The sequence below is a fragment of the Marmota flaviventris genome, chromosome 14, assembly GCF_047511675.1.
Source record: "Marmota flaviventris isolate mMarFla1 chromosome 14, mMarFla1.hap1, whole genome shotgun sequence".
In the NCBI taxonomy this organism is placed as follows: Eukaryota; Metazoa; Chordata; class Mammalia; order Rodentia; family Sciuridae; genus Marmota; species Marmota flaviventris.
The window spans coordinates 14,862,106-14,887,297 of NC_092511.1; the positions used below are offsets into that span (position 1 = coordinate 14,862,106).

At 47.5% G+C, this 25,192-nt stretch overlaps 1 long non-coding RNA gene across 1 annotated transcript; it reads right to left on the minus strand.

Moving 5' to 3' along the window:
* Positions 1–764: 764 nt before the first annotated feature.
* Positions 765–24,668, minus strand: LOC114094678 (uncharacterized). The gene is made up of 2 exons (XR_003583109.2): positions 24,566–24,668; positions 765–2,888 (listed from the first exon to the last, which is right to left on the minus strand). It is a non-coding gene; the product is annotated as an uncharacterized lncRNA (long non-coding RNA).
* Between the last annotated feature and the right edge of the window lie 524 nt (positions 24,669–25,192).

The following is a 25,192-nucleotide window of genomic DNA, read 5'->3' on the forward strand; positions in this document are numbered from 1 at the left end:
ACACACAAGGGCAAGCTTTGTGGTAACTGCTCCTGGGAGACATGCACCCACTTTACTTGGTCCATCTTCTGTTTAGAGGGAGAACCTGGGTCTTCAGACACCCAGCAGGTATGCTCCTCCAACTCTCAGCAGCCTCTTTTCTGGCCTGGGAGGTAAGAATCTAGAGGATCCCAGTTTATTCCTTCTTTTTTATTCTTTTAGTCAGCAAATATTTATTGTTGACCAAAAGATTCTGGTCTTAGCACTGTGCTAGGTGATTGGGCTGCAGTAGATAACTAGACATCATTTTTCCCCTCAGAGGGTTTTCAGTCCAATCAAGTATTGGTGATAATGATGACGATGGCCACAGTTGATTGACCATGCACAACGCCTAAACCCTTTTTATGTGTTATTTTACTTAATCCTTCTATCAGTTATCTATTGCTGCATAACACACTATCCCAACACAGTGGCTTAGAACAACATTGATTACCTCCCAGTTTCTGCAAGTTGGGGATGCAGGCACAGATTAACTGGGTCTTCTGGCTCTGGGTTTCTCATGAGTCTGGGGCTGGATTTATCTGAAGGATTTTCAGGGGAATGATCTCCTCCAAAGCCCAGTGATTTAGCTGCTGGCAGGACTCAGTTCTTCATTGGCTGAGGCTGCCCTCTGTTCTTTGTCCTGTGGGCCTCTCCAGAGGGCAGCTCACAGCATGACTGCTGGCTTCTTTATAGCAAGCAAGAGAGATGGGCCAGAGAAAGAGTGTGGACAACCCAGAAGTCACTGTCTTTCAAATCCAATTATGAAAGGGATGTCTCCTCCCTCTGGCTATATTCTATTTATTAGAAGCAAGTAACTGGGTACAGTCCACTTTCAACGGGAGGGGATTACATGTGGGTGTGCAGACCAGAGGGACGGTTCACTGGGAGCCATTTTAGGAATAGCCACCTATGATCTCTGCAGTAACTCAGAGGAAGGTACATTCTCCTCATTTTACAGATGAGATGACGGAGCCACAGAGAGGTAAACACCTGGCCCAGGACTACAGTAGTCTAATGAATTTGAACCCAGGAAATCTGGCCCAAAACAATAATTCTGCATCTCTGGTGGGATTATAAGTTGAGAAAGAGCACCCTGACTACATCAAGGAAGACTCTGCCTTGGTCAGGTAGAGATGAGAGTGCCTGAACCAAGGCATAGACAAGGGGAAGATGGAGCATTTTGCAAAGACACTTAGGAAGTTGAAGGTATGGGAATCTGAATGAGAGGCACCATGGTGACCCCTGTGATTCTGGGCTGGATGACTTTGGGGATGCTGATGCCATTGTTTAAAATAAGAGTAAGAAAAGATGAGCGGATTTGGGGGAAGCTACCAGAAGGACCTGTTGAGTTTGATTTTATTCATATTGAGTGCTAGGTGCCTTTGGAAGTGACCACTGTCCTTCTCAACCTCTTAACATAGTCCATATATTTTTTTGTACAGAATTAGGCTACTGTTCAAGGTCATGCAGAAAGGCCACAATCTATACAGATGAGAGAAATCACCCTAAAGGGAGGGAAATTTATCAGATCAACTTTTCTAGGAAGAAGCCAATCCTGGGTTAGGAGCTGTGGTCTTAGGAAATGGACCTTATATAGCAGGGAAAGAGGGCTACTTCCCTTCTCTGTGAGAACATTGTAGATGTGTGGAAGGTTTGCTGGGTGGTGATGGGGTATGAAGAAGGGAGGTGACTTCTGCTCTAAGTGGGTGGCTCAGCTAGGCAGAGGAAGGTCTAGGCCAGCGGACTTTAGGAGAAACTGTATGGATAGCCAACTGCAGGTTACACCTGGTGGATAGTTAATTCTCTTGGCACCTTCAATAAAATTTTGCTAAGTGTGCTAGCCTGACTTTAACGCTGCTGTGGGGGTGGATTTAAGGGAAGAATATTATCCATGCTATGCAGATGGGAAAGGGAAACAAGTTTCCACCATGGTGGTTTCATCTGGATTGGGGCAAGTGGTCCAGCATAAAGGCATTCTGGGATAAGAGTTGTGATTCTGCTTTTCAACCATCCTCTATTCATGGGGACTGTTTTCCTCATTGTCAACTACAAGTCAGGATGCCTATGTGACATTCATCTCTTTGGATAGATTTCCAGGTCATCTGACGAAAGAAGGAGCCATCGGGGTACAGGTGGTAACTGAAGCCTTGGAGAAGGGATGTGATGATCTGGGAAGAGTGAGGAGCAAGAGGAGACTGACTATAAACTTGATCGTCAGCATCATGACAAGAATAAGCCATGTCTGCTCATTCAGTGCAGTGTGCCCAGCACAGAGCTGGATGTATGCTAGGACCTCAATGCAGAGTGGTTGAATGAATGTAAATGGAAGACAGGACAGACACTCGGGAAGCATTAACTTCTAAAAGGAAGTGACAAGGGTTTGGAACAGCTTCTGTGGGCAATGAAAAAGGGAAGTTAAAGAATGACTGGGCTGCATGGAGAATTCCTCAGCCCAAGAAAGTTAGGAAAGTTCTCCATTAAGGCCTGGCTTTGGGCATTGTATCCCACCCCTAGGAAAAATGCATGATGTGCTCAACCCAAAAATGTCCCTGGGGAAACAGTCCTGGTGAACCTGGAGTAAGCAGACTGAGGGGTGCATTTCTGGGCTGAAGGCCACCCTCTGCAGGACCACCCGGGTGGTTGGAGGTGCTCAGCTGCTGTCACCGTGAACTGAGCTTCAGAGTGGCAAAGGAAGCTGGGCATAGTTTTGGATTCTTGGTTGGAAACTTGGCATGACTGGCCCACCTTTTCATTTTAGAAATCATGATTGAAAAGTATGTTCTAAGGGCGAGGAAAGCAGGCTTTCATGATTGTGTTATCTCTGCCTTCTGGCTGCATTTGGAATTATTTGTCTTCTCTCTTCAGTCCTGAAAAGGGAAGAAACTAAAATTAAAAGAAGCAAGTTTCTCATCACTTTGTTAATGATTGATTCCATTTAATTCCAGAACTTGTTTGACTTTTAAATAAACAATAGAAACCCTCTAGAAGCACCTAAAAGGAATGTAAGAATGCATTTGCCATTTAATGATAGAAAAGTTTTAAATGGGACTCTGACAGTATAAAAAGTATTATTTATATAAGTGCTAAAAAAATCACTTGTAAAATACACACTCTTCAGTAATGACCAAATATGGAAAACTCGGATATGTGGTCACATAACTAGGCAGACTCTGTAAATGAGAAGATCCATCCACCTCCCTTCCTTCAGGATGCACAATCTTGTGGCTATGAATTTCCTCCACAGATGTCTGAAACTGTAGGCCAGATGGAGATCCAGACTAAAGCACAAGATAAGACCAATGTAAGTTAGCCGGCCTTGGTTCCTGAGATGGGTTTAGCTCTGCCAGGGGAAAAACTGTTCAAAATTTTAACATTATGGGTCATGACAGAAAATACAGATCAAACAGCTGGCTACCTGCCAAATCTGAAAGAACAAATAAAAATGAAATGCAATGCTCGTGTAAACAACTCAAAGAGGAATAGTGCTGAGCTCAGAAAGCCGAGAGTTTTCTCACAGGCTGTTATGATCTGACCCCTTTCCATGACCGTAGTGAACACACAGTCTCTCTCCAGTGAACCAGGAGAATTCAGAATGCTCAGCATGGCCACAGTGGTGTGCAGAGGAGGCTCAGGGCAGCAGCTGGGGCCATAGATCCTCCTGGGCATGTATGATGCTGTCTTTCTTGGTTGGCGATGGAAGAGATTGGAGTTCATGGAATTTTCTGGGGGACCTCAAGAAAGAGATGGGTGAGTGGAGTAGGAGGGGCAGTCTCCCTTCTCCTCTCATCAGGCTTCCCCATGGCTTTGTTTCATCTCCTTTTACTGCAGTGTATGCAGGTAATATGGTTAGCAGAAAAATCAAGGATTGCAGGCAGAAGCCCTGCCCTGTCTATCACAATCTGTACATTCTTGGGCCAATTATTTTTACCCTCTACTGCCTCAGATTCTTCATTCGTAAAATAATTTCGAAGATTAAACAAGATCAAACCAAGTACTTGGCACAGTGCCTAGCTCATTCTAAGTCCTCAATATATCTTGATTACTTTCCCTCAAGTGGATTCATCTTAGTACCTTGAGCACAAAATAGAAGTGGGAAAATTTCTGTTGAATACATGAGTGTATAATAATAACAACTCTTTTTGTTTATAGAGGACTTTTCCAAACACAAATTCATCAAGGTTTCATATACTTGTTTTTTGCAGCCTCAGCATCTAGTTGGGGGGTTATGGAATCATACTTTAAATTCAGAGGGTCCTTGATAAACTGAAAATTCTGAGCGTTGCACAAGACGAATCTGGCAGGTTTATTTATCCGGGGAAGAAGTGCCCATTACTTAGGTCCCTGAGGAAGTGGTCGCAGAAATACAGTGTGTGCAGAGAAAGGGGTCTGGGGACCAGCAGGCTTTCTCCCCGGGAGTATGGTGCTCATGAATTCTCATCAGAAGCTGAACTGACACTGTACCAGTGTGTTGACCCAATGACTCATAATGAAGAGCAGACTGGCCAGGGCAGAATGCTGCAGAGGACTTGTTCAGTCTCACTGGCCAATGTAGCCAGGGATGGAAGGAGAGTTGGGAACTTGCCCAGGTGAAGTGAATGCTGGGGAAAATGCTGACTGTCCCTAAGTTATCAAGAAATGTGTGCCCCAAAAATCAAGCCATTAGTCTTCTGTGGGCAAGATCCACACTTATTAGGTTCAAAATTTAACAGCTACATTTGTAACCCAAGTAAGCAAGTCTCTGTCTCTTAGGCAGCTCAGCAAAATTGTCAGACTCTGGAATAAAATAGAAAAACAAAGTGAGATGGCTTGGTCATCTGATCACAGTGCTTCTGAGATTCAGAACTTGGAGCTCCATTTCTGTAGCAGTTCACCAGACCCACTGCAAGTGAGCTGGTAATCAATCGCCTTAAGTCCGGACAAACTGGTTCTCCTGGCACAGAGGTAGAAGCCACACTTAATTAGACCGCAAGATTCAACCAGAAGAGAGACTTTGTTCAGGGTTGTCTCCAATTATTATTATTATTATTAACTTTCTTGTTAAGAAATTATATATATATATATCTCGTCAGGGTCTAAAGCACAGCACAGGGGTGAAGAGTAGAAATTTGTACTCAGGTTAAATCCTTCCATGTTTATCATCTGCACAATTTCAGCTTTTTCAGAAAGCTGACCTTGAACTTGAGTTTCTGGTAATGCTTGACCTTGACAGGATCTGGGCAGTGTCTTGGAGAAAGAGAGGTGCTAAATTGGAGACTTGGCTATTCCTGAACTGTTCCTGATTCTCTTCAGCAGGTTCCTCCCACCCCACGAGTAACTTGGAAATGGATGCTGGAATCAATTTAACTGTGCCAAATTCCAAATTCCAACTTCTGAGGAATCTGAGCCAAATGTTGGGGTCTGTGGACTGATGATGGGGGGCGGGGGTCGTGAGATGGTGGTCAGCAATATAAGGGGAAGTCAGTCTCTCATCTTGTTTGGAAGCAGTAAGCTTGCTTTCAGAGCTAGGCTGGAACCAGGAGTCTGGGATAGATCTCTGAGCTGGCTCCTGAGTCATTGTCTTCAAATCATACTAAGTTTCATGAGCTCCCTCCTTCTACGCTAGATCAAGAGTTAAAATGCCATTAGAGTTCAAGGAGTCAGGGCTTGAGCTGGACGGATCTGATCTTGCTTCCTGGAGGGCAGTGGATGAGCCTGTCAGATCCCAATGGTTCAGGAATTAGAAAGCCAGAGGCCAGGTTACAGCTATCAGGAATAGATTCAGACCCTGATGAAAAAGTCTTTGTGGTTCCCTCCTAAGGGAAGATAGGCCAGCAATCTGCCCATAGGATTAGATCTAGCTCTTATCTGGCCCCCTGGGCTTGGCCATTAGGATGCGTCCTACCATGCCATCTACCATGCCATCAGCCCTGGGACCTGCCTGAGCATGTGGATGGTGAAGGGTGCTAGGACTTCATGAGCACAGTGAACAGGCAGGGTCAGTGAGAGCCGCAGGTGGGTGAGGAGAACCCTGCCTCTCTTTGTGCATGGTCTTTGAGAATTCAGGAGAGAAAGCCCATTTTAGGATAGCCTTTTGAACCCCTTTTCTCCCTGTTTCTTCCCGACTGGGTTCCCCAGCCCTTCATAGTGAAGCATGCTGGGGAACCATGCTTGGGAAGTCACCCCAGGCTGCCTGTCAATGCCATACACTTGTTCTACTGTCCTAGACCTGTGAGCAGGGACAACAGGGCTCCTGGCTGAACTGATGTGCTTGGGAGCTCTCTGTGGTAGCACCTCCTTCAATTGCTGGGGATGTCAGTAAACAGAACAGGGGCAGGGCTACCATAATCAGAATCTTCTAGGATTTTTTTTTTCCTTGGGAATAATAGTGTTAGAAGATACCAGTTTCTCCATCAGGCGCTTGGGGCCTAGGTGGGGTGTTGCTCCTTCAGGCCTTGGGACAAATATCACTTCCTATGAGCAATCTTCCCTTGACCTCTCAAGACTCAAGTGGAGCTAGGCATGGTGGTGCAGGTCTGTAATCCCAGTGGCTCAGGAGGCCGAGACAGGAGGATTGCAAGTTCAAGGGCAGCCTCAGCCACTTAACAAGGCCCTAAGCAACTTAGCAAGACCCTGTCTCAAAATCAAAAATAAAAAGGATTGGGGATGTAGTTCAGTGGCAAAGCGCCCTTGGGTTAAATCCCTATTGCTCCCTCTCCTCCCAAAAATGACTGAAGTGGATAGTTGTCTTAGTCTATTTCCTGTTGCTAATAATATAAAAACTGGGTAAATTATAAAGAAAAGAGGTTTATTTTGGCTTCTGTTTCTGGAGGTCAAGGTCAAGAAACTGCATCTGTTGAAGAATCCCAAAGTGGTACAGGGCATCACACAGTAAGAGACAGAGAAGATAGACATATCTGTGTGTCTGTGTGTGTTTGTGTATGTGTATGTGTGTGTGGTTTGTGTGTCTTCTGGTTTCTCTTCCCCTCTTATAAAGCCACCAATAATTCAATTGTGGGGTCTCTATCCTGATGACCTTATCTAATATTCTAAAACAATAAAGTCTCAAGTATTGGTGGCTTGGTTGCCAGCCTGTGGTATTAATGGGAAATGGGGCCTCATAGAAGGAAGTGAGGGCACTGGGGGCATTCCCTTGTAGGGGATATTGAAACCATGTCCTCCCCCTTCCTCCCTTTTTCTCTCTGCTTCTCTGACACCATGAGGTGAGCATTTGCTCCACCACATGCTCCCTACCATGATATTCTGCCTCACTACCGTCCCAAAGTGATAAAGCCAAGAAATCATGAGCTGAAACTTCTGAACCCATAAGCTCAAATAAACCTTTCTTCCTTTTAAGTTTATTTTCTCAAGTATTTTGTCATAGTGACAGAAGGCTGGCAAACACACCATAGATTCCCTCCTTAATACCTTAGAATGAGGATTGAATTTCAACCCAAGAAGTGTTGGGGATCACTCAAATAATATCCAAACCACAGCAATATTTCCTATAGCACCTTGACTTATCCATCATATTCCAAAAGTCACCCACTGGATTGTGAGCCTCAGAAGGCAATGAGTATGGCCAGCATGGTAGCTGGGTCTTGCAAGGATGTACAGTGAACATTGGTGAGCATATGAGTTGACCAGCTAGTTCTGTGTGGGCCTCAAGGGAGGAACTGGCAGAAGTTTGAGAGCCCAATTTGGCTCAAAAGAAGGAAGAGCATTATAATCATCAGAACATGCCCAAAGGTCATAGGTCGGAGGTTGTGAGATCTGTCATTGTCATGCCACACCTGGATAACTTGAGTCTAAGATGTTGTGGGGGGGGGGGGGATTCAAGTGTCAGTTGGGCAGAATTCTAAAGACAAGACTTGCCATAGGTGGTCCCCAGTGCTGGGGGAGAGCAGACCCCTGTGTTGGAGGAGGTGAGCAACCTGGAGCTAGCTGAGGGCTGCTCCCTGGAGAGACAATCCTCCATTTTGTTCCTACTGAGACTTTAAAGCAGAGTTCAAATGCTTTTTTTTTTTTTTTTTTTCATTTGCTTACCTCCTCTATTTTTTCTCATCTGCAGAAGAGGAAAAAACACATTGTTTATTTCTCCATAACTATCCTCACCCTTCTTTAGTGTAGTCATTAATTAATTCTGTGTCTCCCATCTGCAATGGGGGTCTCCTGGAGTATGGGGACTGTGTCTTAACAATGATTTGCATCACTGACATCTAGACCTGGGCCTGGCACAAAGTGCTAAGGAAATATTTGTTGAACATTGGACTAAATGAGCAGCTTACCCATAAGAAAAAGAGCTTAGGGCTCTGCTGTGGAAGCAAAGATAGCATGTGTGGAAAAAATTCCAAGAATGATTTAGTATTAATCTGTAATACTCCTGGGATAGAGGTGGATCGCGGAAGAGCTAACGTAGAGTCTGCTGGCCTGTGAGCTATCTCTGAAATGTTTGGGGGAAGGACTGAAGGGAGATGCTCTAGTCCAGTGGCTAGGACGTAAGTGTCCCAAGGGCACGGCCTTTGTTTACTGCTGTAGCCCACGAAGTAGGCGCTCGTGGGATGGAAGTTCTTTAGTTCTTGAAGTTTTCTTCTCCTCCTTCTTTTCCTCCTCCCCCCTTCTTTTTCTTCTTCTTCTCACATTAAAAAGTTTTATGATTATCTTGTCCTTAAGACAGAAAGGCAAACTCCCGTGGGAAGGACTTAGACACAACTCCCCACCAACAGGCTCCCTAGGTGCACGGTCAGAAACCTCTGTACTTGGTTTAACTCCATGCTGTTGCCATCTTGAAATTCTTAATAGTGGTTGACCAAGAAATCCTGAGTTTTCATTTTGCTCTGGGTCAGGGAATTAGTATCCCGTTTTGTCCACAGAAGTGGACATTGTCAATCTACAGTATGGGCCTGGGAACACAGGGGACATTTGGCCCTGGAACTCACTTGGCAAACTGACTTGCTATGCGGGGCTGCGGGTGGTTTGCAGGGACTCTGCTAGGCCACCATTGGGGATTGATGATCTCTCTCTCCTTTTTTGCCTGGCCCTAATCTGCAGCTGCTTCTGTTTCTTGGCTCCACCTGACCTGAAGTGACCTCAGGGAGTGGTAAGCAGCCAGCCAGTGACCTCATGCCTCCTCCCTGCTCTGCTGCTGTGGCTGGCATTGGACACTTTCATGGTGCTCTTCTTAAGTAGTGGCCTCAAAAGTGTGGTTCTACAGGAATCTTATCCCACCCTCTCAAGGAACTGGGGCATTTCCCTGGCTTGGTTGGAGAGCATTAAGTGTCGCCTCCGGAGTACCTTTTGATGATGCCAGTCATTTTCCATCTCTTTAGGTCTAATTCTGAGGATTCTACTACATCAGAGTAAGTTTACTGCCCCACAAAAGCATTTTGTCAGTCTGTGGATAATTTTTCCCTCTCTCAGGTTCAAGAACCTTGACCTTGGTGGCCAGGACCTACCTGAAGTGCTCAAAGCCCTCTTAGGGGCTCATTTCTCTTAAAGAGACCAGTCTTTTCAAGCCTGTGGGACCCTTGTTGCCAGATCCTGGAAGGGGAGCATCTTTCCACCCCAGGGGTCCACACCTGTCATGTCTGGTAGGGTGGGCTGGCCATTGGTAGTTATACTCAGTGATGAGGAAAGCCACCTGACTGTCTCTGGGACACATAGATGGGGGGGTGGTTTTGGGGAAGGGACCCTAAAAACCACACAGATGCTGCCCAACTCTTGTGGGTCACTGCTACCTGCTGGTACGGATGGAGCTCAGAACAGAGTCAATCATGAGCCCTTTGAAAGGCTGATCTGTGAGATTTCTGATTTGCCCCAGGGCTCACAGTGAACAGTCCTGCATGGTGTCTCTGTACTGCTCTTTCTTGAACTCTTCTACCAGAGATCATATCTCCCTAAGAGACAAGTGTCAGATTTTTAAAAGGTGGCCCAGAGCAGTTCTTAGCCTTTGCAACTGCTTCTTGGAAAATTAAAAAAAAAAAAGTATTCAAGTTTATAGATAGAAAACAAAGAGTAGGGAGGTAGACATTCACAACTTCAAAGTCACTGTCATTATCAGAACTATTTTTTTTCTGTAAGATATTATTGGTTTTAATTTTATTATACTGCCAGAAGTAGCAGGGACATCCAGGTCATTCAGTCCAAACCCCCCCATTTTAAAGAAGGAAAACTAAAGCCCAGAGAGGCTTGGTGGCTGCCCAAGATCACACAGCTCATTAGGAGCAGAGAAGCCAGGTCACATTCCTTTCTCTCTCCAACATAAAGTTCTTAAGATCTGGGCTCAGTGATGCATGCCTGTAATCCCAGCTACTTGGGAGGCTGTTGCAGGAGGACCATAAGTTGGAGTTCAGGCTGGGAAACTTAGCAAGACTCTGTCTCAGTAATATAAATAAAATAAATTAAAAAGGGCTGGGGATGTGATTCAGTGTTAGAGCACCCCTGGGTTCAATCCCTAGTACTGAAAAAAAAAGTTCTTAAGATTCTTTAGTTATTAACTAAACATTCGCTTGGATTAAAGATCTGAGGAATAACTGGAACATGAGCTGGCACATTTTCAGACATTGGCAGTACAACCTCGGTAGGTTTTATGAATTTTTGTTGAGAAGCTACCTTATGCCAAACACTGCACTTAGACTCAGGAATACTAAATAGAATCAGATATGATTTTTGTCCTCAAAGGCAAGTTATGTTAGGAATGTGTGTGTCCAAAACAAGAAGTCCCCTTTCTAGTGTCCTTTGCAAGAGATCAACCAGCTTGAGCCTCAATACCTCCACTTAGAAATGCTGCTTTGAGAGAGGTCTTGTCCAGTGACTCTGGAAGTCCAGGGGATCTAGAAGCCCCAGCATCTTTTATTTTAAGCCAGAGCTGGTGATTGATGGGGCCTGAATATGCTGACTTACTGGCCGAAGGAGGAATCTAAACAAAGATCAGTTATCAATAATGTGTAAAACCATACTTTCTTACACACATGCACACACACTCACACACTCACACACACACACACACACACTTACTGTGCAGAGCCAGTCCCAGGAGCACACATGCCAATCTAAATTATATGACTCTTATTTGTCAGATGAGAAAATTAGACCCAAAGCAAATTAACCACCTGCTTAGCTATGGAATCCAGATGACTAGTGGATTCTTTAAACCATTTCAAGTTTTAGTTAATTTAAGAACTAAAAAATAGGAAGAGGTTTCCCTTACAAACAACATCCAAAATGTCACTCGTCCTAAGATAAGACATCTTGGAAAGGTACCAAGATGGTTGTGGTGTCTCATTTTTCCATAGAATTCTTCAAAGTCACGGCTATTATGGATGATTCCAAATGACTGGAAGTCAAATGAAATCATCCCAAATGCCATTTTCTCCCTCTGACAAGGGGCTGAGACCCCATGGCTGGATTGAGCCAGGTGGTAGGCAGGCCTCCACTGACCACACCTCACTCACTCGAGGAGCCCCTGGAGCCTGCAGGATGGTGGGAAGGATGGACCCGCATTCAAAGCCCAAGGCTCCACAAGATGTTTTGGTTTAAGCATGGGATTATTGTTCTCCCTTCAAAGCCTAAGGATAAAAGCTGCTCAGGAATGCCCTGCAGGGGCATGAGGCTTTGATGCTGCCGAGGGACCACTCCTCCTCATTCTGTAAGTAACTCAGCCTATCCAGACTCAGAGGCAAGGCCTTCTTAAATGACAAAGACCTCAAAGTTGACTGGGCCCCACTTTCCCCTGAGGAGTACTTTCCAGTGTACTTTTGCCAAGAGGCTGTCAAACCCTGCTTACACCCCTCCAGGAGGACAAGATCACCATTTCCAGCTTTGGAAAGTACTGCTCTCTTGTACAGAGAGTCCACCCTCTGGTACCATCTGTCTAGGGGTCCCAGCTTTGCAATCTGGGGCCCACCCAGCTCTATGTTGACGGCTGCCATGTAGAAGTGTGAGTTTAATGTGTGCTGGGCTCCAGGCCAGCCATCCTGAGGTCAGTACTCGGCCACCCTCCCAGACATGGTTGTGAAGCTGTCACTATCCCTGCACCGGAGGGGGTTCCTGCAACAGCAAGTTCCAGAACAGGAAAACCAAAACTCCAATTGTAGCCTAAATAGGACTGTCCTCTGGTTTCCCTTACCTCAGGGCTTCTCAACAACACAAAACTGGAAACCACAAAATGTTTGGGGTTTTCTACCTGTTCCCTGGAAACTCCACCTTCCGCCTATCTTCTCACCCCAGGAGTTTGGTGAGCCACGCTAGGACTGGGCTCTGCTCTATTTTTCTTTGAATCCTTCTGTCTCAACATAAATTCTAGCCAGGAGCAAGGATTTTCTAGGTGTTTTGAAAATGGCCACAGAGTACAAACCACCAGGCTGCCTCCTACTTTGACTTTGGGGGCTCAAGCTTGGAGACTCAGAGCTGTGCTTACTCGGCACTGGACACACACCCACATGGGCCATTGGTTGCAGAAGCCTGTGGTCAGGTGAGCAGCGGCTGTAAGCGGAGATCTGTGAGCTGGGGCAGGAATCCAGCTCCAGTGTCAGGTCAGGCTCAACCATTAACCACTAGTTCTTGGGCTTGTGTCTGGGTAAGAGGTCGAGATCCCCAGCAGAGCAGCTGGGGGGGGGGGCGCTCTCAGGGCAGAATGTGACCTCAAAGCCCCAGAGGTGACCTCTGGAGGTCTGAGCAACGTTTGCCTGAACTGTCCCTTAATGAGCTCCCCTAGGCACACGGCCCTCCCTTCCATCCACTCAGCAACATTTATATTCAGCCGAGTAATCCAGCGAAAATGATTCTTTCATGGCCGGCCTCACCGGACCAGCGAAGCCCCTTGGGGTTATTTAGACAAGAGTAGGAAAGATCTCAAGAATGTGACCTGACCTAAAACGTTCAGGGAAAATAATGGAAGCCTCTGCTGGGTCTTGGAGGATGAAGTGGTGGGCAGGAGGGTGGGCAGGTGGCTCTGTAATGGGCCCTCTTTCTTATGCACCAACGGGGACGCCAGTCTTAACACAGGAGGCAGAACAAAGGGAATTAACCCACTCTGCAGTGCGCTGGGCTGAGCACACTTAGAGAAATGTTTGCTTTCCCTCGACACAGTCTTGACCCTGAATGAATGTTCTTCGGCAGTGTATGTGTGTGCGTGAGGGAGAGAGTGTGTGTGAATATGTCTGTGTTTACGTGTGTGTGTGTGCTTGTCTCCCTGTGAGTGTTTGAGCTGATCATTATCCATTTGATGACCTGAAAGAGCAAGGGGGCTGTAGCCCAGTGCACTGGTGAGGAGACCTAGAAAAGAACCAGATTTAGTGTCGCCTAATTGAGAAGCAAGTGGAAGAGATGGATCACCCTAAGGTGAGACCTTTCATCAGCTGAGGAAATGTCTTGGTTTGTCCCTAAAGTGGAGAAAGAGGTGGAAACAGTTGCTCTGAAGGAAAGCTGTATGTCTGAGGATGAACTCTGTTCACCTTGGATCTGTGTGAAGAGAAGGTGAGGGCCCTCTCAATGTGGGACCCTTCTTAGTAGCAATTGTCCTGTCTTGGGCTCAACCGCTTTTAGCTGGAGGTTACTCAGAAGGACCAGCAGCAAAGATGTTGTCCCTGACATGGGTGAAGTGCTCTGGGTCCTGCTGGAGACCCAGGTATTTGCCAGCCTCAAGTGGACCACAGCTGGTCAGGGCTAGAGCAGAGCAATGTCAGTGGTTCTGCGGCCTGAGAGTCGGTTTCCAGGACTTCTTAGTGAATATATTTATTTATTTTCAGTGGAGAAATTTGGAGACACAACGGTCCTTGGCAGTTTATCTCCCAAGTCTGATCATTGGTGAGCTCCAGTCTAGTGCCCTTGTTAGTCTTGGTGCAGGGGAGGCAGGGTGGTGAGCAGGCTAACTCTAGTTGGGTTTGGGTTTGGGCTTTGGAACACTGTATTTGGTTCTTTTCTAGGTCTCCCCTCCCAGTGTAGAGAGCAAACAGCCTCCTTATTTTTTCAGTTCATCAAATGGATAATCCCCAGCACACATGCCAGGCAAATGCTGTACCACTGAACCACATTCCTGGCCCCAATGAATTCATTTTCTAACAATTATGCCAAACTCCTAGAATTAGGGCTGGCTCAGAAAAGGTGCTCCCTTAATCTTTGCTGAATAGATCGATCAAGTAATATGTAATGAGTCAACTTCTTTGCCTTAGTAAATAGAACACAGACACCTTTTCCCCAGTCGTTTTTTTTTTTTTTTGGGGGGGGGGGTGTTGGGAGTGGCTTTTAAAATTGCTGGGAAAAAGGGGTTGGGAATTTAGCTTGGTAGCAGAGCACTTGCCTACATGCAAGGCCCTGGGTTCAATCCTCTGCCTCAGGGTGGGGTTGAGGGGCGGGGTGAGTGGGTGGGTAGAATATGAGGAAAAAAAATAAATAAAACAAAACAAGGAAAATTGCAGGGAAAAAACTACTTGTTATTAGTAAGCATTATGGAAGGCATTAGTTGGATCATTTAATGTGACCTATTCATTTTTGCCTCAAATCTGTTCTATTTTTTGATAAGCAAAAATTACTATATAGGAAACACTTTAAAACAGTATGTTATAATTCTTTTTAGAGCTCCTACATCTTCACATGTGAATATAGCATTTAATATTGCTGCTATCTTTGGGCTTATGAAGACTGATGCATTTTGGTTATTCCCATTTTACAGTTGAACATGGCAAGGCCAAAGGTACTCCCAAATAGCTGAGAAGAAACTGACCTGAGATTCCATGTCTGCTGCCTTTCAGTGCCTGAAGCCAGGGAAGCCAAATCATCAAAGTGTGTAATTTTCCTTTTGTTCCACCAAATGAGAGGTGGCACTCAATCTGGTCTTCATGGAAATGCTGTTATAAGCCAGATGCAAGCCCTGAACAACTCTGCAATTACCAGGGCAAGGGTATAATTTGGAAAATCAGCCTGGGTGGGCTTTACTCTGGAAATCTCACTTGTGATGAACTCTGCTATTATCAGACAAGGTTATGTGTGGGAACCATATGAAGGTGGTTGTGGTCCCAGCCCTGTCAGACAGGCCAGCTGCACCCATGCTCCTTCAAGGTGCTTCTTGTGTTCAGTGTCCAGGAGCCCAAAGCTGCCCAGTAGAACACAGATAAAATGGTCCTGGTGGAGACCTCCCAGCCCCATCCCCCAGGTCCTGGGCAATGCTCCAGCCCCACTGTGAAGCCCAGGCTGAAGCTGCCACTCTGCCTGGATTGTCAGCAGCTATTTGCTGCTGGAGGATATCCATTTCAAGTGCCAGCCCCCCTGGGCTGAGCTGTGACTCAAAACAGGAAGCTCAGGTGCAGCCTTGATGAGATGCCCATTTCTTCCTGACTTCCACTGAAGTGTGCTGGGCCTCTCTGTTCAGTATCAGCAGCCCAGTGATAGACTCCTGGCCGGGGCTGGACACTGCTGTATTTTGAGCCCCTGCTCTGTGCTCTACATTATCTAATTTATTCTTCAAAACCACACTATGAGGTAGATATTCTCACTCGCACTTTACAGATGGAGAGATTTAGATGCAAAGGGATTTAGTAACCTGTGAAAAGAATTAAGTGTGGCCCTGACATTTGGAAGCTGCCTTCCATTCTCAGCTAGCCCACATTTTCCTCCTGGAAGTGACCAAGCTCAGACAAACAACTCTGCACCACCAAAAGACGGGATGAAGCAAGGCAGCTCCCTTGTTTTATCTAAGCACAGACAAAAACAAGGTCACTGTGCCACACACAAAATGTCAAACAACTCTCTTGACCCAGGAGAGCGATTGCTGCTACTTTCCAATCACAGCTTTGTCCTTGTTGGTATCTCCCCACCTTAGAGATAAGATTTACTGGGATACCCCATCACGGAATTGTCCCACTTCTTACAGCATCTAAACTCCTGCTTCCTTACCCAACCAAATCCAAATTCTAGAATTAGATCCAGAATCACCCAGCCAAATCCAAATTCTGCCATGGGCTTTGCCAATACCCTCTTGCTAAGACTTCCTCCCTTGCTGCAATGAGTAGGAAACCCAACTTATTCCATGAAGTGCATTCTTGGTGATCTCTGCTGAAGGGCAGTGACCTTTGTCCAAGGTCCCACAGTTGATAACAGATTCAAATTCAGAGCTTTTGTGATCCTGAGCTTTTATTTTGCCACATGAAACCTCCCATTTAGGTGGAAAGGAATCTTACTCAGTGCTGTAAAGTCCCCAAGCCCCTCAGAGGAAACTTCTAATAGGAGGGGAGATCAGAGCTCTGATGTCCACTCAGGTGACCTTGATGGTGGCATTACACCCTGAACTTCCCATACACTCAGAAATCATGCCAGGCAGGGCCTTTTTCAATTGCTGACAATTTGAAAGAGAAGATAGTGAAATCAAACACTCCTCATCAGTCATGTGGTCTCACCCTGGGACAAGCCAGCAGGCTTGGTGATGCCCACAGCCTGCAAAATGACTATCTCACCCAGCCCCAGGGCCCTTCCCTTTTGGTGCCTGGCACATTGAGACTGCCATGTGCTCTGCTGGCAGCTGAAATCCCTTTCCAAGTATTGTCCTTTGTTCCTTATGATGTTTCCAAGCAGTGTCCTTGATCCAACCGGGACAGTGGCCTGAGATTTCAGGAGAAGACTAGCCACTCTCACAGACTCCCCGGGACCCAGCAGTCCATATACCTCATGACTTTTAACCTACACTTTGGCATAGTTTCTACCTGTAAGCATCTGGCACCAGTTCCAGGGAGTCAGCTGCCTCTGCAGTTGCTGAGATAGTGACAATTACTATGGCTATCCATTATCAGCACTGTTTGTAAAAGATTCCACCGTGCCAAGGACTTTTTTTATGCTTCCCTGATCTTCATGTAAAAACACTACAATAATATTGCTGCTGTTTTACAAATGAAGACACAGACTCAGAAACTTTGATATTAATCTAAGCTGGTACAAATTATAAGTGCCAGAGCCAAGATTGTCACCCTAACTAGTCCCTTTCTCCAGGCTCTGAGGCTCTGAGTGCCCTACCCACACCTGAGTACCTGTGACGATTGTAGGGATTGCTGTGCTGCACCAACTCCCCCACTTGGGGTGAAAGGACTTTTTGCCAGTCGCTGGGACTGCTGCTGGCTCACAGCTTCTCTGAGGGCAGCTGCCTTGCCCAAGTTATGGCCCATCTCGGGAGCAGGACATAGCCAGTTATTGTGGAAAGGGGAAAGTATAAAACCCTGGCCTTGTTCCAGCTGGGGACAATCCTGAAGGACCATTCTAGGTTCAGAGGTTCCTTCAGGTCCAGTAATATCATCTTGGCCCAACCTCTTCCTCTGCCCAGTCCTACTCCCCGCTGTTTGCCCCAAGGCCTCTTCGGGAATCTTCCTGCACACTCTACTTTCTGAATCACTCCAAGTGCAACAAGGATGTTGTGCCAGATTAGCTAGGGATCAGCTGATTTGCCCCTGGCTTCTGTATACAGTTGCCATGCCTGGAGGGCAGGGTGTCCCCAGCAGGAGGGATAGGCATACTTGTGTCCTTGGCCCTAGTCAGCCAGGGTTGAAAGCAGAGCCACATCCCCAGCCCCTAAAGCAGGGGGCTATTCAAAGCCTCCAGGCCGTTACCTGCTTGAAAGAATTTCTCTGCCACAAAGATCAAGCTGAACTTTTTTTTTAAAGTCCAGAATTAACACTTTCCTTAGGGAAAAAAAATCCCAGATTTGAGGGCCTACCAGTTTGTTTTTAAGGTAAATGAAGGACATCAACTTTTATAGTTTAACCTCCAAAGCAAAATAAATCACTTATAATGCCTTGACTCTGGCAAACTGTGGGAATGAAGATACCATTCCCCGATTCTACCAATTCATGGCCTATTTAGTTCTACTCTATGCCAGTCCCTGAGTTAGGGACTAGGGAGATGGAGGTGAATGAAATAGATTCTGCATTTTGAGGAGCCCATCTTGAAGAGGAGTTGATGTAGAACTCATAAGAATAAAACACCTAATGACGGAAGTATCCAGAGTCCACAGAGTTTGGTGGAAACGATCGAATTTTTTAAAAAAGCAAAAATTATATTTTTGTAGTTAATTCAGTGAAACTGACGAAGAGGCCATCAGAAACGTTGTCATCTGAAGCTGCTCCGGTGGGGAAGAGGGTGATCTGGGAGTTGGCTACTACTTCTCACCAGCATCAGGCAGCTTCTAGCTGTGACCTTATGGTGTCGAGGCCACCCAGAACCACATGGGAAGCTGCTTGAGCATGACTTGTGTATGACTGTGGTTGAAGGGTTTGTCCCCTTTGGGTCACCCTGTCACATTCTTAAGAAATGTTGCTCTTAAAATAGTTTATAGCTCTTTCCTACTAAAAATGCCTCCTCTACCCCCGCTGCCTTCTGTGTGAAGTTCAGCTGAGCTCTTCCATCACGTCCCAGAAGCTTCCTTCTGCGACTCAGCTTGCTTGTTCCTGAACCCCGAATTCAGGAGAACTTTCAAACAGTCCAGGCTTGCTCGCCTTGGTCCTTGCTGGTCCATCTTTGGGGAATGCCTTCCTCACTAATCTAAATAGATGTTTCTTTCAGCTACAATTTTGTTTTCTCTATAAACTCTTCCCTGAACACTTCATTATGAAGGTGTCTTCTATTTCTTACCCTTTGTGGGACAAAGAAACCCCAAGGCCCTGTGGTGGCCCTTCATTTTGTCACTTAGTCTTTTTTTTTTTTTTTTGACACCATGAATTGAACCCAGGGCATTCAACCACTGAGCCACGTCCTCGGTTCTTTTTATTTTTTATTTTAAGGTAGGATCTTGCTAAGTTCCTTAGGGCCTCACTGTGTTGCTGGGGCTGGCTTTGAACTTGTGATCCTCCTGCCTCAGCCTCCTGAGCTGCTGGGATTACAGGTGTGCACCACCATGCCCAGCTCTGTCACTCAATGTTATAGGAGTCTACGTGTCTTGCCAGCAGAACCTTTTTCTGGAGTGGGAGAGGGCATCAGGGGTATTTGACCTCTGAGCCACATCCCCAGCCCTATTTTGTATTTTATTTAAAGACAGGGTCTCATGGAGTTGTTTAGCCCCTCGCTTTTGCTGAGGCTGACTTTGAACTGGTGATCTTTCTTCCTCAGTCTCCCAAACTGCAAGGATTACAGGCATGAGCCACCGCACCCGGCCAGTGGGACCTTAAAGGAAAATGGAGGAGTGTCCTGAGGGTGTCCCCAAAGGCCCTGCTTGCCCCGATAGTGTGATTTATGGAGTCACAGCAGGGAACAAGGAGCTGCCCATTTTGTTTTCTTATCAAGATTGCTCCAACTACTGGACAGATCCTATCCAGCTACTTTGGGGGACAGAAGTAGCATTTTTCTCTGTTGAGAATAAATTAATTCAGCTTCCTTTTCTTTTTATAGAAAGCAATAAATCAAAAGGGAAAAAAGAGCCTCTTTGTGACCCGGCTTGGTTCTCTGGGAACAGTGTAACCTGGCCTTCATCCCAAAAAGGGGAAGGAAAATGTTTTTCAAACTGAGTTCAGTTCAGTGTTTGAGAAAAACGAATCATGATTCCTGTGCGCATCTGTATGTTTCATGTGTGCACGTGAATGTGTGTGTGAAGGTGTCTGTCAGTGTGTGGTGTGTGTCCCCAGGTGTGTGTCCACCAGTCTGGCCACATGTTCTTGCACTTTTAAGTCTAAAGTAGATCTGGAATGGCCGAACCAGAATCCCGGGGGAGTGAGCAGGCCCTTCCTTCCCTGCGTGGGGGAGGAGGCTGACCCGCAGGAGACTCACTAAGTGACCCAGGAGTAGCAGCATCTCAACTCATTCTTGTAAAAAAGGAGACACAGCAACCACTGGACACCCAGCTGTGCCCATTCCCACACTGCTGAGGGCATTCCCTGGCGAGGGCGTTCCCCGGCAAGGGAGTTCCTGACGTATTTGGCCAGGTGCAGCCACCAGGAGGGCTCTGAACTAAATTGCTCTTCAGCCTGTGCTGCTTCAGCACAAGCAGAAACCACAGCACTCACCCACCCCCAGGGCCCAAGCCCTGGCTGCAACTCCTTTGGAGAGGTGTCCTGCCTGCCTGTCTCAGTTCCGAGCCCAGACCCTGAAGGGGGCTCATTCTTTCCTGGGCCTGCTGTTTCCCTCTCTTGTTAGTTTCTTGCCTTCCCAAGACAGCCAACGGGAAACCCAAATTCCCATCACTGTGCAGTGTGTTTTGGCATTTTCTCTTGAGAACACCCACTAGAGTTGAGGGGGGAGGACTTCACATCAGCATTTTGCTGATGAGGTGTCAGAGCTCAAGAGCTCAGAGAGGGAAAGTGACTAGCTGGGCCTTGCTGTTGTCTGCACCCCAAACCCAGCCAGCCGTGGCGACTTGGACTTCGTGCAGCAGAGAAGAAGCTCAATGAGGTTGCTGAGGGCTCGGCTCAGGCCAGGGAACACACTTCTCCCCCTTTCTGGTCCCAGAGCCTATGAAGATGAACGTCAGAGGGGAAGACAGTCAGAGAGGAAGTCAGAGTTATTCTGAGATTTCTCCAGAACCCCCTGGGGTTCCACAGATAGTAGTGGAACAAGCCTTCCGGGGGGCCTGGCCCTGTGCTCTGTGCCGGCGCATGCTCAATCTCATTGACTGACATGAAAGCCGAGCCAGGCAGTCTCTTCTGTAGCAGAGGGAACCAGGCTGGCGAGATGGATACCTGAGGGACTGTGCCCCTGCTCACTGGTGGCCATGTCCAAGTGGCATTGACATGGACTATGATCTCCACAGTGACAGCAAGATGGAGGTTGTGGGTGTAACATACAATGACAGGCTGTTGGGACCTGGTTAGAGGTTGGGACTGGTGGGAAGTAGGGTAAGGCCTGCAGCAGAATTGTCAGTGTAGTGGGGTCAGAAGAGGTGTTTTCTGTACATGAGGGCAATCTCTGAGATAACCCTGGCTCTGGGCTTGCTCCTCATTACAGTCCTACTGTCACTCCTGATTCCCTCCAGCACTCAGGAGAGGGCTCCAGGACAGAGATGTGAATTTGGAGAAGAGAGCCACAAGCTGATAGGGCCTGTTATGGCCAGAAGGCCGGTTGGAGTCCTCTCAAAATTCACAGGTCGAAGCCCTAACTCTCAATGTGATAGTATTGGGAGGTGGGGCCTTTGAGAAGTAATTAGGTTCAGAGCAGGTCATGAAGGTGGGAACCCCCGGATGGGATCAGTGTCCTTACAGGAAGAGGAAGAGGCCAGAGGTTCCTGGCTTTCTACCACTTGGGACACAGTGAGCAGACAGCCATCTACAAACCATGAAGAGGCCTTCTCAGAACCTGACCATGCAGGTATTCAGAACTGGGACTTCTAGCTTCCAGAACTGTGAAAAATGACTTTTTGTCATTTAAACCACCAAGTCTCTGATCTCAACTTCTGACAACCTTCGCTAACTAAGATGGGTTCCTATAATCCAAGTTTCAGGGGATCCGTGACTACTGAGGGGCACAACAGGCCAGCCGTGGGGAGACAGGGGTATGGGAGGAGGGCGGGTGTGAAGCAGATGGGTGATGCTAGTGGAGGGGGTCAGAATGCACCCAGACACCAGTCTGCTGTGCCAGCTTGCCACCCACCTTCCACCTGGGCTGGCGGGACAGGTAAGAATCTCAGACAACCTGCCTGGGAGGACTCCGTGGTTTCTGGACCAGACATGCAGTTTAGCACCGCGCTGTGTAATTAAAGTATGAACAGCAGGGCCGACTGGGCTGGGAGGGCCTGGCACTCAGCTCTGTCTGGGGTAAGGGCCACCGAGTGTGTGCCACGCGGCAGCCCCTCCCCTCCCAGGGAGATGGTGTTCTCACAGCTTCTTTCCCAGGGAGCTGAGTTGTGGGAGAAATGCCTGAGTCTGCTGGGTGCATAGAGGGGTCAGCCCCTCCTCGGGGCCTTCGCCTGGGAGTCTCCGGGTGCTGGGAGGCCCCGCTCTCTCCTTCCCTAGTCAGCTGAATCTCTGGCTGACAAGGTTTTGCAGCTGAAAAGCCCCACGCTCGGCCTCCTGACCCCAGCAGGTGGCTCCAGGAGGCCTCAGAGCATGGACTTGGTCTTACACGTGGGGTCCTGGGAAGAAGCTCTTCCTGACAAGCCCACGAGGAGCCCGGGTGGGCAGTTGAGCCTGCCGTCAGACTGGGGGCCATGTGCGCGTCCGACCTGAGTGCCCAGAGCTTCCTTCCAGTTGGAACTCTGCAGTCTGTGAGCCTCCTTTCTCCAACCCCACACCTTCTGTTCTATCCGGGGGCCTCTAGAAGTCGTTTAAAGCTGCCTCTGTGCGACTGAATGGGGAACGGGGCAAGGGGCTGAGGAGAGTCAGAGGAAGGGACTCAGGGAGGAGGACTATATGGCACTATGGTGGTGACATTTGAGAAGGATTTGGCCCAAACCCGGGACTCTGGACACCTGCGCGATCCCAGGTCTGCATTTTGTGGGTGGCAGTTTGGAGTCTCCATTTTCTTATGCCTTGTGGGAAATGAAAGGCAAGAGTTCAGGAACTTGATGAGGGTTGTGGCCCACCAAAGATGACCTCTCTCCTGCCCTGAGTGAAGGGCTCCAGTTAGTTCACCTTCCCCATAACAGCCACTTTCTCTGCTGCTGGCTGCAGCTGGGAGCACACATGGAAGAACATTCCAGCCCAGCAGAAGTGAATCCAAGGGTGAAAACAGGCTTAACCATTTCTGAGAGGCTGCTCCTCCAGCCTGCACAGGACATGTTGACAGATCTGGCTGCATTTTAAAACACTTGGTGCAGATGTTTATTAGGTAGGCAAGAATGTCCCATGAGACTTGTCCAGACTATCTCTCACCAGAGTTTTCCATAGACAGGGAGATCAAGCCCTAGAGAGGGAAAGCCTCAGGATCCAAGTTGCACATCAGGGCAGGAGCACCTTGGTCCTATGATTCCTAGGCAGGAGGCAGGCTTGTTTGGCTACCTAGCCCAGGACATTTGGTAACAATACACTCTCTTCCATGCCTGAAGACCACCTTTTGGGTGTCTGGCTAGTCCAGCTTTCTGGGCACGTCTGGAGGGCTCCCAGCCCAGTATTTACAGCTGCATCTCAAAGCCAGACTCTACTTGCTGGAGACCTCAGTCTGCTGTCTGGTCCAGGCATGGAAGTGGCATGGATTCTCTAGTCCTGGACATCCAGTCCTAAGTGTGGGTTGTGGGTGTCCCACATCGGGGGGCCTCAGACAGCCTGCAAAATACTTCTGCTGAAATGCAAAAGAGGCAGCTCTTTGGGGGGGTGGAGCCCCAGGCAGTGTGGGAACCGGGCTCAGCCCCGGTTCTGTCTCCAGGCAGCAGAGGCCTTGCAGCCTGTGGTTCATTCTTCCCTCTTCCCTACTGAGGGTTCCCCACTTGCTTAAGGAAGGGGCTGAATGGATGTCTGAAGGCTACAGGGCTGACATCTGTCTCTGTCTCTTTTTCTGTTTCTCTCTCTCTCTCTCTCTTCATTGTACAACTCCCAGAAACAAACTCAAGTTAGCCCTAGTCCTTTTAACTCTGAGGACAAACTGTAAGCCAAGGGGAAATGGAATGATTGTGCCCTTCTCTATTTTTTTGAATTACTCCCCAATCTATTAAAAAAAAGAAGAGGGAAGAAAAACCACCTCTCATAGGATCCTTAATAAATGGACTTTAATCAAGGGAATTATCAATGTGATTCATCCTCCCTCAGGGCAGATATGCAATTTATCTTTCAGCAAAGGGCACAGTGACTTAATACATGAAGCCAAAGAACAATGGCCATTAGTCCCATCTGTCCTCATGAGAAGGAAGAAGCATTCAGTGTTAGTGCCCTGGGCTCTGACCCCATTAGGGACCTCTCCACTGGAGCCCCCATAATGGTGACATCTTAACTAAAACGGAGCAGGGAAGGGGGGTGCACAGCATGTCAGGGGCTGAGCAGAGCTGCACTGGAGTGACCCCTCCAGTTCATAGGGACAGCAGGAGCTGCCAGCCTCAGGAGCAGCAGAAAGCTTCTCGCAATGGCTTCATCTTCTTTTGCTTTATTTGTTCCCTGAGGTCTCAGCCCAGAGGCAGCAAGGAGGGGAGCACTGCCCTAGCTTGCTAGGATACTGCTGTGGGGCTGCCCCAAGGAGGTCGGTGGACATGTTCCTGAGGTCAGCACCCAGGTGGGGTCCCAGAGCAGCTGCTGTCCTAAGCAACTGGATTGTGGGCCAGAATAGGGTCAGGAATATGGACTTGAATGCACTTTTATTTTATTTATTTATTTTCTTTCCCCAGGACATAAATATATTTCTCTTCTTTAGCTCAACTAGAAGAAGGGCTAAGGACCAACTGGACTTGTCTGGCTTCTCATGGTCCCAGCCCCTTACCTGAGCCAGGCCTGGTTGCCAGACCTTGTGGTCTCAGGCTTTTGCCCAGCCTGTGGCAGCCCCACAGCCTCCTGGTCTGCCATGGACCCTGGTTTCTGGAGCCTAGAATCCCAGGGCCTGTAGGGGTGCATCAGTACTGTTATGAGCTGAATTACTCCCAGAACCACAGAACCTCTTAGAAACTTAGAACCACTTGGCAAATTAAAGCATTCTCAGAACCAGGGAACTATAGAAAAAAAAAATCTCAAGCTTAGAAGTAACTTACCTTCTTTCCAGAACAGCAATCTCACATGGCTTCTGAGCTCATCGGCTGTCTCTATGCAAGAAAGCGAATCCTCATGGTGGATGCTCCCAGGGCTTGTCCTCTCCTCCTGGATCTCTGGGAGACCACACTCCTTGAAGTTGGAAAGGGCCAAGTGCCATATATAGCTTCTTATTATATGAACAATAGTTTCATGTGTCACACTTCTGAGTTGAGGTGGTGAAATGTCTCTGTGTCATTCTGCAATGTCCTCTTCCCCTTCAGCATTGATCAACAAGTTCTTGAGCCAAGGTCAAAGCATCCTGAGCCATCTGAACCCTGCAGAAAGAATGGCTCTTTGTGGGGAGATGGCCTACCTCGAGCCCTCTTTACCTGAGCAAGAGATCAACCTGTTCAGATTTGGAGACTGCTTGTTACTGCAGCATAACCCAGCCTGGCCTGGAGGGTGTTTCCAGCCTGTTCCCCAGGAGATGGGACTGCTCTAAGAGCAGCTATCAGATGTGTAAAGTTTGTTTTCCCCTGAAATCTGCTTTCTCTAAACTCTCCATTTCCCACCCAGGAGGAGAGGTTCATCCTGGGACACTCCAGTTCACTCTGTAGGATGGTTCTCAAACCTAAATGCACATCTGA